This window comes from Tachyglossus aculeatus, chromosome X1 (genome assembly GCF_015852505.1).
Source record: "Tachyglossus aculeatus isolate mTacAcu1 chromosome X1, mTacAcu1.pri, whole genome shotgun sequence".
Classification (NCBI taxonomy): Eukaryota; Metazoa; Chordata; class Mammalia; order Monotremata; family Tachyglossidae; genus Tachyglossus; species Tachyglossus aculeatus.
In genome coordinates, this window is record NC_052101.1 from 117,293,104 (window position 1) to 117,307,596 (window position 14,493).

Sequence of the window (14,493 nt, forward strand, 5' to 3'; positions counted from 1 at the left end):
GTGAATGAGAGAGCGGAGTCGAGGATGACACCAAGGTTGTGGGCTTGTGAGACGGGAAGGATGGTAGTGCCGTCAACAGAGATGGGAAAGTCAGGGAGAGGGCAAGGTTTGGGAGGGAAGACAAAGAGTTCAGTCTTGGACATGTTGAGTTTTAGGTGGCGGGCAGACATCCAGATGGAGATGTCCTGAAGGCAGGAGGAGATGCGAGCCTGGAGAGAGAGGGAGAGAGCAGGGGCAGAGATGTAGATCTGGGTGTCATCAGCGTAGAGATGATAGTTGAAGCCGTGGGAGCGAATGAGGTCACCAAGGGAGTGCGTGTAGATCTCCCCACTTCAATCCATACTTCATGCTGCTGCCCAGATTGTCATTGTCCAGAAACACTCTGGGCATGTTACTCCCCTCCTCAAAAATCTCCAGTGGCTACCAATCTACCTAGGCATCAGGCAGAAACTCCTCACCCTCGGCTTCAAGGCTCTCCATCACCTCGCCCCCTCCTACCTCACCTCCCTTCTCTCCTTCTACAGCCCAGCCCACACCCTCCACTCCTCTGCCGCTAACCTCCTCACTGGGCCTCGTTCTCTCCTGTCCCGCCGTCGACCCCCGGCCCATGTCATCCCCCTGGCCTGGAATGCCCTCCCTCCCAACATCCGCCAAGCTAGCTCTCTTCCTCCCTTCAAGGCCCTACTGAGAGCTCACCTCCTCCAGGAAGCCTTCCCAGACTGAGCCCCCTCCTTCCTCTCCCCCTTCTCCACCCTCCACGCCCCCATCTTGCCTCCTTCTCTTCCCCGCAGCACCTGTATATATGTATATGTGATTGTACATATTACTCTATTTATTTATTTATTTTACTTGTTCCTATCCTATTTATTTTATTTTGTTAATATGTTTGGTTTTGTTCTCTGTCTCCCCCTTCTAGACTGTGAGCCCCCTGTTGAGTAGGGACCATCTCTATATGTTGCCCACTTGTACTTCCCAAGCGCTTAGTACAGTGCTCTGCACACAGTAAGCGCTCAATAAATACGGTTGATTGATTGATTGCCTGGATCACTTTTCTACAAAAAGTGTTCAGGCCATGTTCCCCCACTCCTCAAGAACCTCCAGTGGTTGCCCATCCACCTCTTCATCAAACAGAAACTCCTCACCATTGACTATAAAACACTCAATCACATGGCCCCCTCCTACTTCACCTCACTGCTTTTCTGCTACAACTCAGCCAGCATACTTTGCTCCTCTAATGCCAACCTACTCATTGTGCTTCAATCTCATCTATCTCACCGCTGACCGCTCACCCATGTCCTGCCTCTGGCTCGACACTCCTTCCACTGTCATACCCGATGGACAATTACTATCGCCACCTTCAAAGTCTTATTGAAAGCACATCTCCTCCAAGAGGCCTTCCCTGAGTAAGCCTTCATTTCCTCTTCTCCCACTTTCTTTTGTGCCACCCTTGCATTTGGATTTGCACCTTTTATTTATCCTTCTCTCAGCCCCACAGCACTTATGTACATAGATAGCCACAATTAATTTATTTATATTAATGTCTGGTCTCCCCCTCTAGACTGTAAGCTTGTTACAGTCTACCTGCTTTATTAGTCTGTACTCTCCAAGCTTAGTACGATGCTCTGTACACAGTAAGTGTTAATTAGAGAAGTAGCATGGCTCAGTGGAAGGAGCCCGGGCTTTGGAGTCAGAGGTCATGGGTTCAAATCCCGGTTCTGCCAATTGTCAGCTGTGTGACTTTGGGCAAGTCACTTAACTTCTCTGGGCCTCAGTTACCTCATCTGTAAAATGGGGATGAAGCCTGTGAGCCCCCCGTGGGACAACCTGATCACCTTGTAACCTCCCCAGCGCTTAGAACAGTGCTTTGCACATAGTAAGCACTTAATAAATGCCATTAAAAAATTAAATATGATTGATTAATTGGACATCTGAGCCTCTTGCTTCGAAGTGCAGAATCATTTTAGAGGGGAAAGGAAGAGGGGTAATATTAATTGTGTTATTTATTAAGTGCATACTCTGTGCCAAACACTGTACTAAGCGCTGGGGTAGGTGAAAAATAATCAGGTCATACACGGTCATTGTCTCACATGGTGCTCACAGTCTACATAAGAGGGAGAACAGGTATCTAATCCCCATTTGACAGATGAGAAAACCAAGGCCCAGAGAATTCAGTCAGTCAGTCAGTCGGTCGGTCAGTCAATCATATTTATTGAGCACTTACTGTGTGCAGAACACTGTACTAAGTGCTTGGGAGAGTACAATATAAAAATGTACCAGACACATTCCCTGCCCGCAATAAGCTTACAGCCTAGAGTGGGTGATAGACATCAATATAAATAAATAAATTATAGATACGTACATAAGTGCTGTTGCCCAAGGTCACTCAGCAAAGATGTGACAAAGCCAGGATTAGAACCCAGGTCCATTTGACACCCATGCCCGTGTTCTATCCTCTAGGCCATGCTGCTTTCTGTGCCCTTGGCTTCCTTCTGGGTCCAGGATTCACCTGGAGCATTCGCCCACCTCTGTCCTCTGGGCCACTTCCCTCTCCTCGTCCCAAGCAAACCTCAAGTCACAGCTCCAGGGCTCAAGTTAAGCATTTCCCTTTCTTTCTCCTCTCCTCCCCCTCCTCTTCATCCCCAACTCAGCATAACCCACTTTCAATCCCTCCTCATGGACAGGCAAGAAGGACTACTGCTGCCATCCCCACCCCCCAGGAAACCAGAAGCCATGGAGAGAGACAGAGAAACAGAGACAGAGTCGGAGACAGAGATCCTGGCAGATCCCCTCACAATACTTGTTGAGCTGACCCACCATATGCAGGCCACTGTGTTCAGCACTCCTAGAAGAATATGTCTTTTGAACGTTCTTCCTTCTAGGTATGTTCCAAATACTGTAAAACTCATGATATATTAAATACTGAACAAGAAGAAAAAAAAGGAGGAGGATGGGGGAGGAGGATGAGGAGGACCGAGGAGGAGGAAGAGAAGGAGAAGAAAGAGGAGGATGACAGAGAAGCAGGAGGAGGAAGAAGAGGAGGAAGAGGAAGGAGGAGGAGGAGGAGGACGATGGAGGAGCAGGAGGAAAAAGAAGAGGAGGAAGAAGATGGGAGGAGGAGGAGAGAAGGAGCAGGAGAAGGAGGAGGAGGAAGAGGAGGAAAAGGGAGAGGAGAAGGAAGAAGAGGAGGAGGAGAAGGAATAGGAAGAGGAGGGTGAGGAGAAGGAGGAGGAGAAGGGGAAACCCTATGCCCACTGGCCCCTTCCATTCAATCAATCAATTGTATTTATTGAGTGCTTACTGTGTGCAGAGCACTGTACTAAGCGCTTGGGAAGTACAAGCTGGCAACATATAGAGACAGTCCCTACCCAACAGTGGGCTCACAGTCTAGAAGGGGGAGACAGAGAACAAAACCAAACATACTAACAAAATAAAATAAATAATTCCACCCAACCCCCTCTGCTTCTAGGAGACCCCTTCTCTCCTGAGTTTCCCAAGGACCCCAGAAATGGCTATTGTGACAGTGCTGTTCTCTGGTTTGCTGGGCTCCCCTCCTCCTGCTTCTCCTGAGAATAGTCCTCCTTTTCTTGTGATTGGGTTGGAACCATGGCTAATTCTCTGTTCTGTTTGGCTGGGGCCCAATGAGGGCTAGATGTCCCATGGTTAGAGAAGGGGCATTGGTTTCTGGTTGTTGTTTGTTCTCTGGAAAAGAAGAAATCTGGACTTCCCACAAGAGGGCTTAGAGAACAGGTAGCAAAACCTGGGGGAGCAAGGCTTTTTATTTTTTTGATGCTATTTGTAAAGGGCTTACTATGTGTCAAGCACTGTTCTAAGCACTGGGGACATTAATTAGGTTGGACAGAGTCCCTGTCAAACACAGGGCTCACAGTCTCAGTAGGAGGGAGAACAGGTATCCCCATTTTACAGTTGAGGAAACTGAGGCGCAGAGAAGTTAAATGACTTGCCCAAGGTTACACAATAAGTATTTGGCAAAACTGGTATTAGAACCCAGATCCTTGAGACTCCTAGGTCTGTGCTCTATCATTCCATCATTTATTCATTTGTATTTATTCAGTGCTTACTGTGCAGCACACTTTACTAAGCGCTTGGAAAGTACAATTGAGCAACAGAGACAATCCCTGCCCACAACGGGCTCACAGTCTAGAAGGGGGAGACAGACTTCAAAACAAGTAAACAGGCATCAATGGCATCAATATAAATAAATAGAATTATAGATATATACACATCATTAATAAAATATCCACTAGGCCAGGCCGCTTCCTCACTTTGAATCCCATCCCCGCCACCCCCACTGCAGCACTGATGTACATATCCTTATTTTCTGTTGTTTCCCCCAATTTAATTTCTTAAATAGTTTATTGACCCGTCTCCCTGGCTAGATTGTCAGCTCTTTGAGGGCAAGGATCGTGTCTACCACCTCTGTTGTACTCTCCCAAGTGCTAGGTACAGTGCTTGGCCCACAGTAAGGGCTCCATACATATCATTGATTGATTGATAGGGGGAGAGGGAGGCTGAGAGCAACAATAATAATAATAATAATAATGGCATTTATTAAGCACTTACTATGTGCAAAGCACTATTCTAATGCTGGGGAGGTTACAAGATGATCAGGTTTTCCCACGGGGGGCTCGCAGTCTTAATCCCCATTTTACGAATGGAGTAACTGAGGCACAGAGAAGTTAAGTGACTTGCCCAAAGTCACACAGCTGACAAGTGGAAGAGCCGGGTTTTGAACCCATGACCTCTGACTCCAAAGCCCATGCTCTTTCCACTGAGCCACACTGCTTCTCTAGGCACTAGTGTAGGCACTAGAGGGGATGGGGAAAATCTCTGGGGTGCCTACGCTGTTGGTTAGGATGGGGAAAAAGAGGAAAAGTTTAAAGTCAGCCTGGAGAAGAGAGTCCAGCCCAAGGGAAGTCTCTGAATTCCAGAGGGTTTTGTCTCAGAGCATTTTTCTGTGTTTTTATATCAATTTCAATTAAGTAGCTAGACACTACTCCCCTTCTTTGTGCAGCTCAGTGATCCTCTGCCTCTCATCCATAAGATACCAAGCCCAAGTCCCTGGTTTGGACTGACTGGTAGCAGAGGAGAGTCAGGATTTCTGTCATTTATTATTTTGCTTTCAATCAATTGCATTTATTGAGAGCTTACTTTGTGCAGAGCACTGGACTGAGCGCTTGGGATAATAATAATTGTGGCATTCGTTAAGCGCTTACTAGGTGCCAGGCACTGTAATAAGTGCTGGGGTGGATACAAGCAAATTGGGTTGGACACAGTCCCTGTCCCACGTGGGGCTCACACTCCCCCTTTTAAAGATGAGGTAACTGAGGCACAGAGAAATTTAGTGATTTACCCAAGGTCACACAGCCAACAAGTGGCAGAGCTGGAATTAGAACCCAGGTCCTTCTGATTCCCAGGCCTGTGCTCTAGCCACTAGGCCATGCTATTTCTCATCTATGAGAAACGTAAGAACATATACACACATATAGCACAGTTAGACTGAGACAAATACTTAAACACAAGTACCCATTCTGACAGAAGTCCCATTCGCGTGTTCCTCTGCCTAAGTTAGGCCAGAAATGTCCTTCCTGGAGGCAGGGGAATGGACAAAATAAACTCTTCGCAATCTTTCTAGCTCTATGATTCTATGATCACAGCCACAGAAAACCACCTAGCAGTAAGATTCAGAGGTGGGCAGACAGACAGACCCCCTCAAACAGGGGATCTTTTGCCTCAGGAAAAGCCCAGTTTAGGGATGGCGATGAGGGGGACCATAATAAGATTACTAGAAGGAAAGGTAGAGATGGTATTAGTTAAGCGCTTACTATGTGACAGGCACTGTACTAAGCACTGGGGTGATACAAGCAAATTGAATAGAGATGCGAAGGGAAAAGTGGGAAGGCTGAAGAAGGGTTTAAATAGAGCCAGGGGGCATTGGCTTAGTTTTAAGAGTTGGATGGTCCATCCAGGAGGACCACTCTCACCGGCTTCCCCCAAGTGACCTGGTGTCACTGTCGGAGACAGAAGCCTGGGCCGTTTGGACCACCAGTCTGAACCAGTTATGATGCCACACATGGTTTCATGTGCCTACGTGAGAAAAGTGAGAAATGAGAGCTGTTCCCCGGTGAAGTGACCCCCAGGTCGTCCTTGCTTCAGATGAGAGTTGCTAAGCTGCGGAGGCTCAGGCTGAGCCCTTCCAGAGGTGATTGGGTGTGCCCCCTCACCCCCACCCCTCCTGGTCCACTGTCCATTTGATCCTAAGTCTGAACATTTCAGGAGAGAGGGCCTGAAGGGGGTAGGGCAGTGGAGTCTCAAACCCTCCCTCTCCAGAGAAGGCTGCCAAGCTGCCTTAAAGCAGGTCCTTCTCTTCCCCTCAGCCTGCTCCCCTTTGGGAACTGCAGATGACTTGGGAGGGAGAGACTGGAACAGTACAAGCCTGTTAGACTGTTCTGCGGCGAGGGATGGAGGCAGCTGGCCCCCCTGCAGGGCCCCCTTCCTGCTACCAACAGGAGGCCAGAATGATGCCAGTGGGGCCCCTGGGCTATTGCCACCTGGGCTGGGGGATTGCAGGACTCCAGAATTCATCACAACCCCCAGTGCCATCAGACTGACACCCACCCTTTCCCCTTGTGCACTTCAATTTCATCCTCAGCACTGGGGACATATGGATACTTCATTCATTCATTCAATAGTATTTATTGAGTGCTTACTGTGTGCAGAGCACTGCACCGAATGCTTGGAGAGTACAATACAGCAATAAAGAGAGATAATCTTCTATTTCTATTTTTTATTCTGCTTTGTGATGCCGTTTCATTCAGATGTATTTGTCTCTTCCTGCTTGAAACTTGTTCTTCAATCAATAAGTCACTCAGGCAACCAGATATTTTGAGCGCTTATTCTGTGCAGGGCACCGTACTAAGCGCTTGGGAGAGTATAGTATAACAGAGTCAGAAGACACTTTCCCTGCCCATAAGGAGTTTACAGTCTAGAGGTGGAGACATTTTTTTAATGGTATTTGTTAAGCACTTACTATGTGCCAAACACCATCCTAAGCTCTGGGGTAGGTAATAATAATAATAATAATAATAATAATGGCATTTGTTAAGCACTTACTATGTGCCAAACACCATCCTAAGCTCTGGGGTAGGTAATAATAATAATAATAATAATAATGATGATGGCATTTGTTAAGCACTTACTATGTGCAAAGCACTGTTCTAAGTGCCGGGGAGGTTACAAGGTGATCAGGTTGTCCCATAGGGGGCTCACAGTCTTCATCCCCATTTTCCAGACGAGGTCACTGAGGCACAGAGAAGTTAAGTGACTTGCCCAAATTAGTTCAGCACAGTCCCTATCCCACATGGGGCTCACAGTCTAAGTAGGATGGAGAACAGGTATTTAACCCCCATTTTACAGTTGAGAAGACTGAGGCACAGAAAAGTTAAATGACGAGCCCAAGGTCACACAGCAAGCAACTGGCAGAGCCGGAATTAGAACCCAGGTCCTTCTGACTCCTAGGCTCAAGCTCTTTCCACTAGGCCGTGCTGCTTCTCTAAATTAAAATATACCCAACAAAATATATTACAGATATGTACAGAAGTGCTGAGGGGCTGAAGGTGGGGGAATGAACGGGCACAAATCCAAGTGCAAGGGTAATGCAGAAGAGAGTGGGAGAAGAGGAAATGAGGGCTTAGAGAAGGCCTCTTGAAGGAGATGTGTCTTCAATAAGACTTGGTAGATGGGGAGCGATTGTCATATACAAAGAGGGAGAGCATTACAGACCAGAAGCAGGACCTGGGAGAGGGGTAGGCAACGAGATAGACGAGCTCGAGAACAGTGAATAGGTTCGCATTAGAGGAGCGAAGTGAGTGGGCTGAGTTGTAGTAGGAGAGTAGCGAGGTGCGGTGGGAGGGGACAAGGTGATTGCTTTAAAGCTGATGGTAAGAAGTTTCTGACATGGAAGTGGATGGGCAACCACTGGAGGTTCTTTAGGAGTGGGGAAACATGGACTGAACGGTTTTGTAGAAAAGTGATCCGGGCTGTGGAGTGAAGTATGGAGTAGAGTGGGGAGAGGCAGGAGACGAGGATGTCAGCAAGTAGGCTGATGCAGTAATCAAGGGGCGTTAGGATAAATGCTTGGATTAACATGGTAGCAGTTTGGTTGGAGAAGAAAGGGCAGATTTTAGCAAAGTTGTGAAGGTTAAACCGACTGGATTTAGTGATGGATTGAATACGTGGGTTGAATGAGAGAGATGAGTTGAGGATAACACCAAGGTTGTGGGCTTGAGAGACAGGAAAGATGGTGGTGCTGTCTACAGTGACAGGAAAGAAGAGAAGCAAGAAGACCTAGTGAATAGAGTACGGGTTTGGAAGTCAGAAGGACCTGAGTTCTAATCCCAGCTCTGCCACTTGCCCTTGGGGTGACCTTGGGCAAGTCATTTAACTTCTCTGTGCCTCAGTTCCTTCATCTTAAAAATGGGGATTAAGACTGTGAGCCCTATGTGGGACATGGACTGTGTCGGACCTGATTAATTTTGATCTATTCCAGCAGAAAGAACAGTGCCTTTAACATAGTAAGTGCTAAACAAATACCATTTTAAAAAAAGTCGGGGAAAGGACAGGCTTTGGTTAGGAAGATAAGGAGCTCTGTTTTGGACATGTTAAGTTTGAAATGTGGGTGAGACATCCAAGTAATAATGACAATAATAATGATGATGGCATTTATTAGGCACTTACTATGTGCAAAGCACTGTTCTAAGCACTGGAGAGGTTACAAGGTGATCAGGTTGTCCCACGGGGGGCTCACAGTCTTAATCCCCATTTTACAGATGAGGGAATTTAGGCCCAGAGAAGTTAAGTGGCTTGCCCAAAGTCAAACAGATGACAAGTGGCGGAGCTGGGATTTGAACCCATGACCTCTGACTCCAAAGCCCATGCTCTTTCCACTGAGCCATGCTGCTTCTCAAGTAGACACGCTCTGAAGGCAGGAGGAAACGCAAGGCTGCAGAGAAGGAGAGAGATCAGGGCTGGAGATGCAGATTTGGGAATCATCTGCATAGAGATGGTAGTCGAAGCCATGGAAGTGAATGAGTTCTCTGAGGAAGTGGGTTTCGATGAAGAATAGAAGCTGATGATGATGATACAATGATGATGTTGATGACAACGAATAGAAACACGGATTCTGAGAAAATTCTCATTTCTAGCAATGCCTTCTGAATAAGCCAGGAAGATTGTAGTAGTACTTAGTCCAGTGATCAATAAATGCCATTGATTGATCGAGCAATTGATTGAGCGATTGAGAATAAGCCTGCAACTGTGGTCTTTTTGCATCTTCTTTTGAACAACCTCTTCTAGTAAGGTGCCACTGGTAGCAAGCAGGAATGAGATCGTGGCGGGGGGGGGAGAGAGAGAGAGAGAAAGAGAAAGAGGAGAGAGAGAGAGAGAGTTATGCTGAAACAGCATAGCATGATGGATAGAGCACAGGCATGGGAGTCAGAAGGTCATGGGTTCTAATCCTGCCTCCACCACTTGTCTGCTGTGTGACTTTGGGCAAATCACTTCACTTCTCTGGGCCTCAGTTACCTCATCTGGAAAATGGGGATTAAGACTGTGAGCCCCACGTGGGACAGGGACTGTGTCCAACCTAATTTGTTTGAAACCATGCCAGTGCTTAGTACAGTACCTGGCGCATAGTAAGTCCTTAACGAATACCACAATCGTTTTTAAAAAATTATTATTATTATGCTGGCAAGGGTAGGAGGTTGGTTTTGCTGGTTGCTGATGTCTGCTGGTCTCTTATGTCTCCTTCTCCCCCGCCTCTTCTCCAGCTTCTGAAATGCCTAAGACTGAGTCTGCCAAAAATGAGAGCCAGGCGGGACTAGAGGATCGTTTCAGCCGAAAGATCATTGACCCTCTCCTCACTCGACGGTTTAAATTCCATATGCTCAACTGGCTACCCAAAGCTGGAGGGAGGATTTCCCCCAGGACAAGGACCCGGGGCTGAAGAATTCTCTGTCCTTAGCTGAACCCACAGAAGGTAACATCAACTCCTTTTCCCATGATCCTTCCACCCATGTTTCCAGGCACTTGACCAGGACCTCCAGGAGGTTATGCTGAGGTTACATTCTTCCTCTTTGGCTGGAGTGCTCACAACTGAAATAGTTTGCAGGCTGGCTGGGACTCAGGCCTAGCTAGAGCCTCCACAGATTCTGCACTCAGACTGAAGGCGGGCAGGGAAATCCACCCCCTCCTCGACCTCCTTGTTCAAGCAGCATTGAATAGTGGATAGAGCCTGGGCCTGGGACTCAGAAGGTCATGGGTTCTAGTCCCAGGTCCACCACTTGTCTGCTGTGTGACCTTGGGCAAGTCAATTCACTTCTCTGGGCCTCAGTTACCTCATCTGTAAAATGGGGATTAAGACCGTGAACGCCAATCGGGACTGGGACTGTGTCCAACCCAATTTGCTTGTACCCACCCAAGTGCTTAGTACAATGCCTGGCACATAGTGAGTGCTTCTTAACAAATACCATAACTATTATTATTATTGAGCCGTTCACAGAGGGTTCCTGGAGGGAAAGCCAAGGGTGTAGAGGAGAACATTAGGGGTGTTAAAGGGTCAGGTGAGCCCTCCACTCTCCAAATTCATCCTATGTGGCTCCAAAAGAGTCTGTTTGGACTTCCAGGGTCAGGCCTCAGAGCATGTGATTTCAATCAATCGATCAATCGGTCATACTTCCGGAGCTTTTACTCTGTGAAGAGCTCTGTGTGGAGAACTTTTTTTTTCGTAGTATTTTTTAAGTGCTTACTATGTGCCAGGCACTGTACTGAGTGCTGGGGTAGATACAAGCTAATCAGATTGGACACAGTCCATGTCCCACAAGGGGCTCATGGTCGTAATCCCCATTTTACAGATGAGGTAACTGAGGCACAGAGGAGTTAAGTGACTTGTCCAGGGTCACACAGCAGACAAGTGGTGGAGCCAGGATTAGAACCCAGTTCCTTCTGATTCCCAGGCCTGTGCTCTATCCACTGGGCCATGCTGCTTCATACTTGGGAGAGTACCATGATCCCTGCTCACGAGGAGCTTACAGTCCAGCAGAAGAAACAGACTAAAAGAAATTACTGAGAGGAGAAAGACGGCAAGGGGGATCATTATTATTATTCGTATGGTATTTGTTAAGCGCTTCCTATATGTCAAGCACTGTTCTGAGCACTGGGGTAGATACCAATTAGTCAGATCAGATACAGTCCTTGCCCAACATGAGGCTCACAGTCTAAGTAGGAGGAAAAACAGGTATCGAATCCCCGTTTTACAGTTGAAGAAACTGAGGCGCACCGAAAGCCCAAGGTCACACAGCAGACAAGTGGCAGAGCTGGGATTAGAACCTAGGTCCTCTGACTCCTAGGTCTGGGCGTTAGAGAAGCAGGGTGGCTCAGTGGAAAAAGCCCGGGCTTTGGAGTCAGAGGTAATGGGTTCGAATCCTGACTCCGCCAATTGTCAGCTGTGTGACTTTGGGCAAGTCACTTAACTTCTCTGTGCCTCAATTCACTAATCTGTAAAATGGGGATGAAGACTGTGAGCCCCATGTGGGACAACCTGATCACCTTGTAACCTCCCCAGCGCTTAGAACAGTGCTTTGCACATAGTAAGCGCTTAATAAATGCCATCATTATTATTTCCACTAGGCCACATTGTACGATCTCTGCATTCATGGAATTTACGATCTAGTGGGGGAGGCAGGCACTTAAATAAATTACAGGAAGGGAGAAGCGATAGAGTGCTGGGGGTGGGGAGGGTGGGGAAGGGAAGGAGTATATAGCACGAGTTAGTGCTTAAGTAATAGGGTGTCTAAGATATGTGCATAAGTGCTATATGGGGGTGGAGGTTATGTAAGTACTTGTGGAAATGCAGAAGTGGGAGGTGGGGGTGAGGGGACTCTAACTGGAGAGGTTAGAAACCCATCAGGGAAGGGCTTCTGAAGGACATGGGATTTCACAAGGGCTTTGAAGATGGGGTGAGCCATGGCCTACCAGATGTGAAGGGGGAATGAGTTTTAAGCAGAGGAGGGGGATATGAGCAAGAGTGATGAGAACAAGGCACAGTGCATAGGGTGTCTTGAGAGAAGCTAGGGTGCAGTGAGAGAATAATAATAATGATACTAAAAATAATAATAGAATTTGTTAAACACTTACTACGTGCCAAGCGCTGTTCTAAGTGCTCGGGGAAATACAAGCTAATCAGGTCAGAAACGGTCCCTGTCCCACATGAGACTCACAGTCTAAGAAGGCAATAGAAGAGGCAGAAGAGAGTGGATGCTGAGAGGCCCTCAGATGGCCGACCGTCCGTCTGCCCCTCCACCCGGGTTCATGCTGTAGTCCCTGGAGCAGCTGGCAGTGTGAGATGCTCCCTCAGCCCCAACGCCCTCCATCCCGCCCCCTTCACCGCCCCAACCCTGGCTCTTCCTTGTGGAGGAGTTGGGTAGAGGTCTGGGGAAGGAATGTTTCTGTGAGATTTCAGGCATGGCTAGGGATTTGGAGGTAGCAGAATAAAGGACAGGAGGGGTTGGGGCAGTCAGTCAGTCAGTTGTATTTACTGAGTGCTTACTGTGTGCAGAGCACTGTACTAAGTGCTTGGGAGAGTACAATATAACGATATAACAGACATATTCTCTGCCCGCAACAAGCTTACAGTCTAGGGGTAGGATTGAGCTAGGATAGGTGTGAGCTTGAACAAGCCCTCACAAGATCCAGCAGCCCAGACTGCCTGTGGCTCCCCACTCCCACACGGACACCGCGGCCCCCCGGAACGACACCCCACGGGCAGACCCTGCCAAAGCCGTAGTTGGAGCCGGCTCCTTTCCAGACAGAAGGGGAGGGACCTGAGGCCCTGGGCTGATGCTGCGGGGAGGAAAAATGAGGAGTTAGTGTGAACTAGGCAGAAGCAGCAGGACCTATTTATTTTACTTGTAGATATTCTATTTATTTTATTTTGTTAATATGTTTTGTTTTGTTCTCTGTCTCCCCCTTCTAGACTGTGAGCCCACTGTTGGGTAGGGACCGTCTCTATATGTTGCCAACCTGTACTTCCCAAGCGCTTAGTACAGTGCTCTGCACACAGTAAGTGCTCAATAAATACGATTGAATGAATGAATGAATGAATGCCCTAGTGAAAACAGCCCGGGCCTGAGACTCAGAAGACCTGGGTTCTATTTGCAGCTCTGCCAATTACTTGTTGTGTGATCTTTGGCGAGTCACTTAACTTCTCTGTGCCTCAGTTCTCCTGTTCTCCTTCCTCCTTAGATTGTGAGCCCCATGTGGGACAGGGACTGTGTCTAACCAAATTAAGCCGTAGCTACCCCAGCACGTAGAACAGTGTTTGACATATAGTAAGTACTTAACAAATAACATAAAAAAACCCCAAAACCAAAACCAAACAGAAGACCCTGAGCACTGGCATTCCCAGGCTGCCAAAGACCCATGACTCCTGGAGGAATCGCTTGCTGGTTCCGGACATCGGCTCCAGTACATCAGTCCTCAGGGTTAAAGATGGGACGATATCTGTCCCATCTGTCCTTCAAAGCCCTACTGAGAGCTCACCTCCTCCAGGAGGCCTTCCCAAACTGAGCCCCCTTTTTCCTCTCTTCCTCCCCATCCCCCCGCCCTACCTCCTTACCCTCCCCATAGCACTTGAATATATATTTGTACAGATTTATTACTCTATTTTACGTGTACGTATTTACTATTCTATTTATTTTGTTAATGCTGTGCATATAGCTTTAATTCTATTTGTTCTGACGATTTTGACACCTGTCTACATGTTCTGTTGTCTGTCTCCCCCTTCTAGACTGCGAGCCCGTTGTTGGGTAGGGACCGTCTCTATATGTTGCCGACTTGTATTTCCCAAGTGCTTAGTACAGTGCTCTGCACACAGGAAGCACTCAATAAATACGATTGAATGAATTAATTAATTAATCTGTCTCCCCCACTCTAGACTGTAAGTCTGTTGTGGACGGGGATTGCCTCTCTTTATTGCTGAATTGTCCTTTCCAAGCACTTAGTACAGCGCTCTGCACACAGTAAGCACTCAATAAATACGATTGAATGAATCAATCAATGAATGGCATCCAGCCCCCCCCGGCTCATCTTCCCTCCTGTGACCCACTGTGGACTGTCCATCCATGAATTGATCCAAAGTCCCCTGGAAGCTTCTGATATTGTGCCTGCATACATTCCCAGGAATGTGGTGCAGGTGATGGGTGATACAATGGAAGATTTGTTCAGGGGAGGATTTCTCACCTATCAATCAATCAGTGGTATTTATTGAGTGCTTACTGTGTGCAGACCTCTGTACTAAGTGCTTGGGAGCGTATAATATACCACCTGCTGGGGGAAGTGATTCCTTTTGTTAGGAACCTGTCACCCTCTAACTCTGGTGGGTGCCCCCATGACCTGGTCTGGGGTTTGGGTATTGATGGA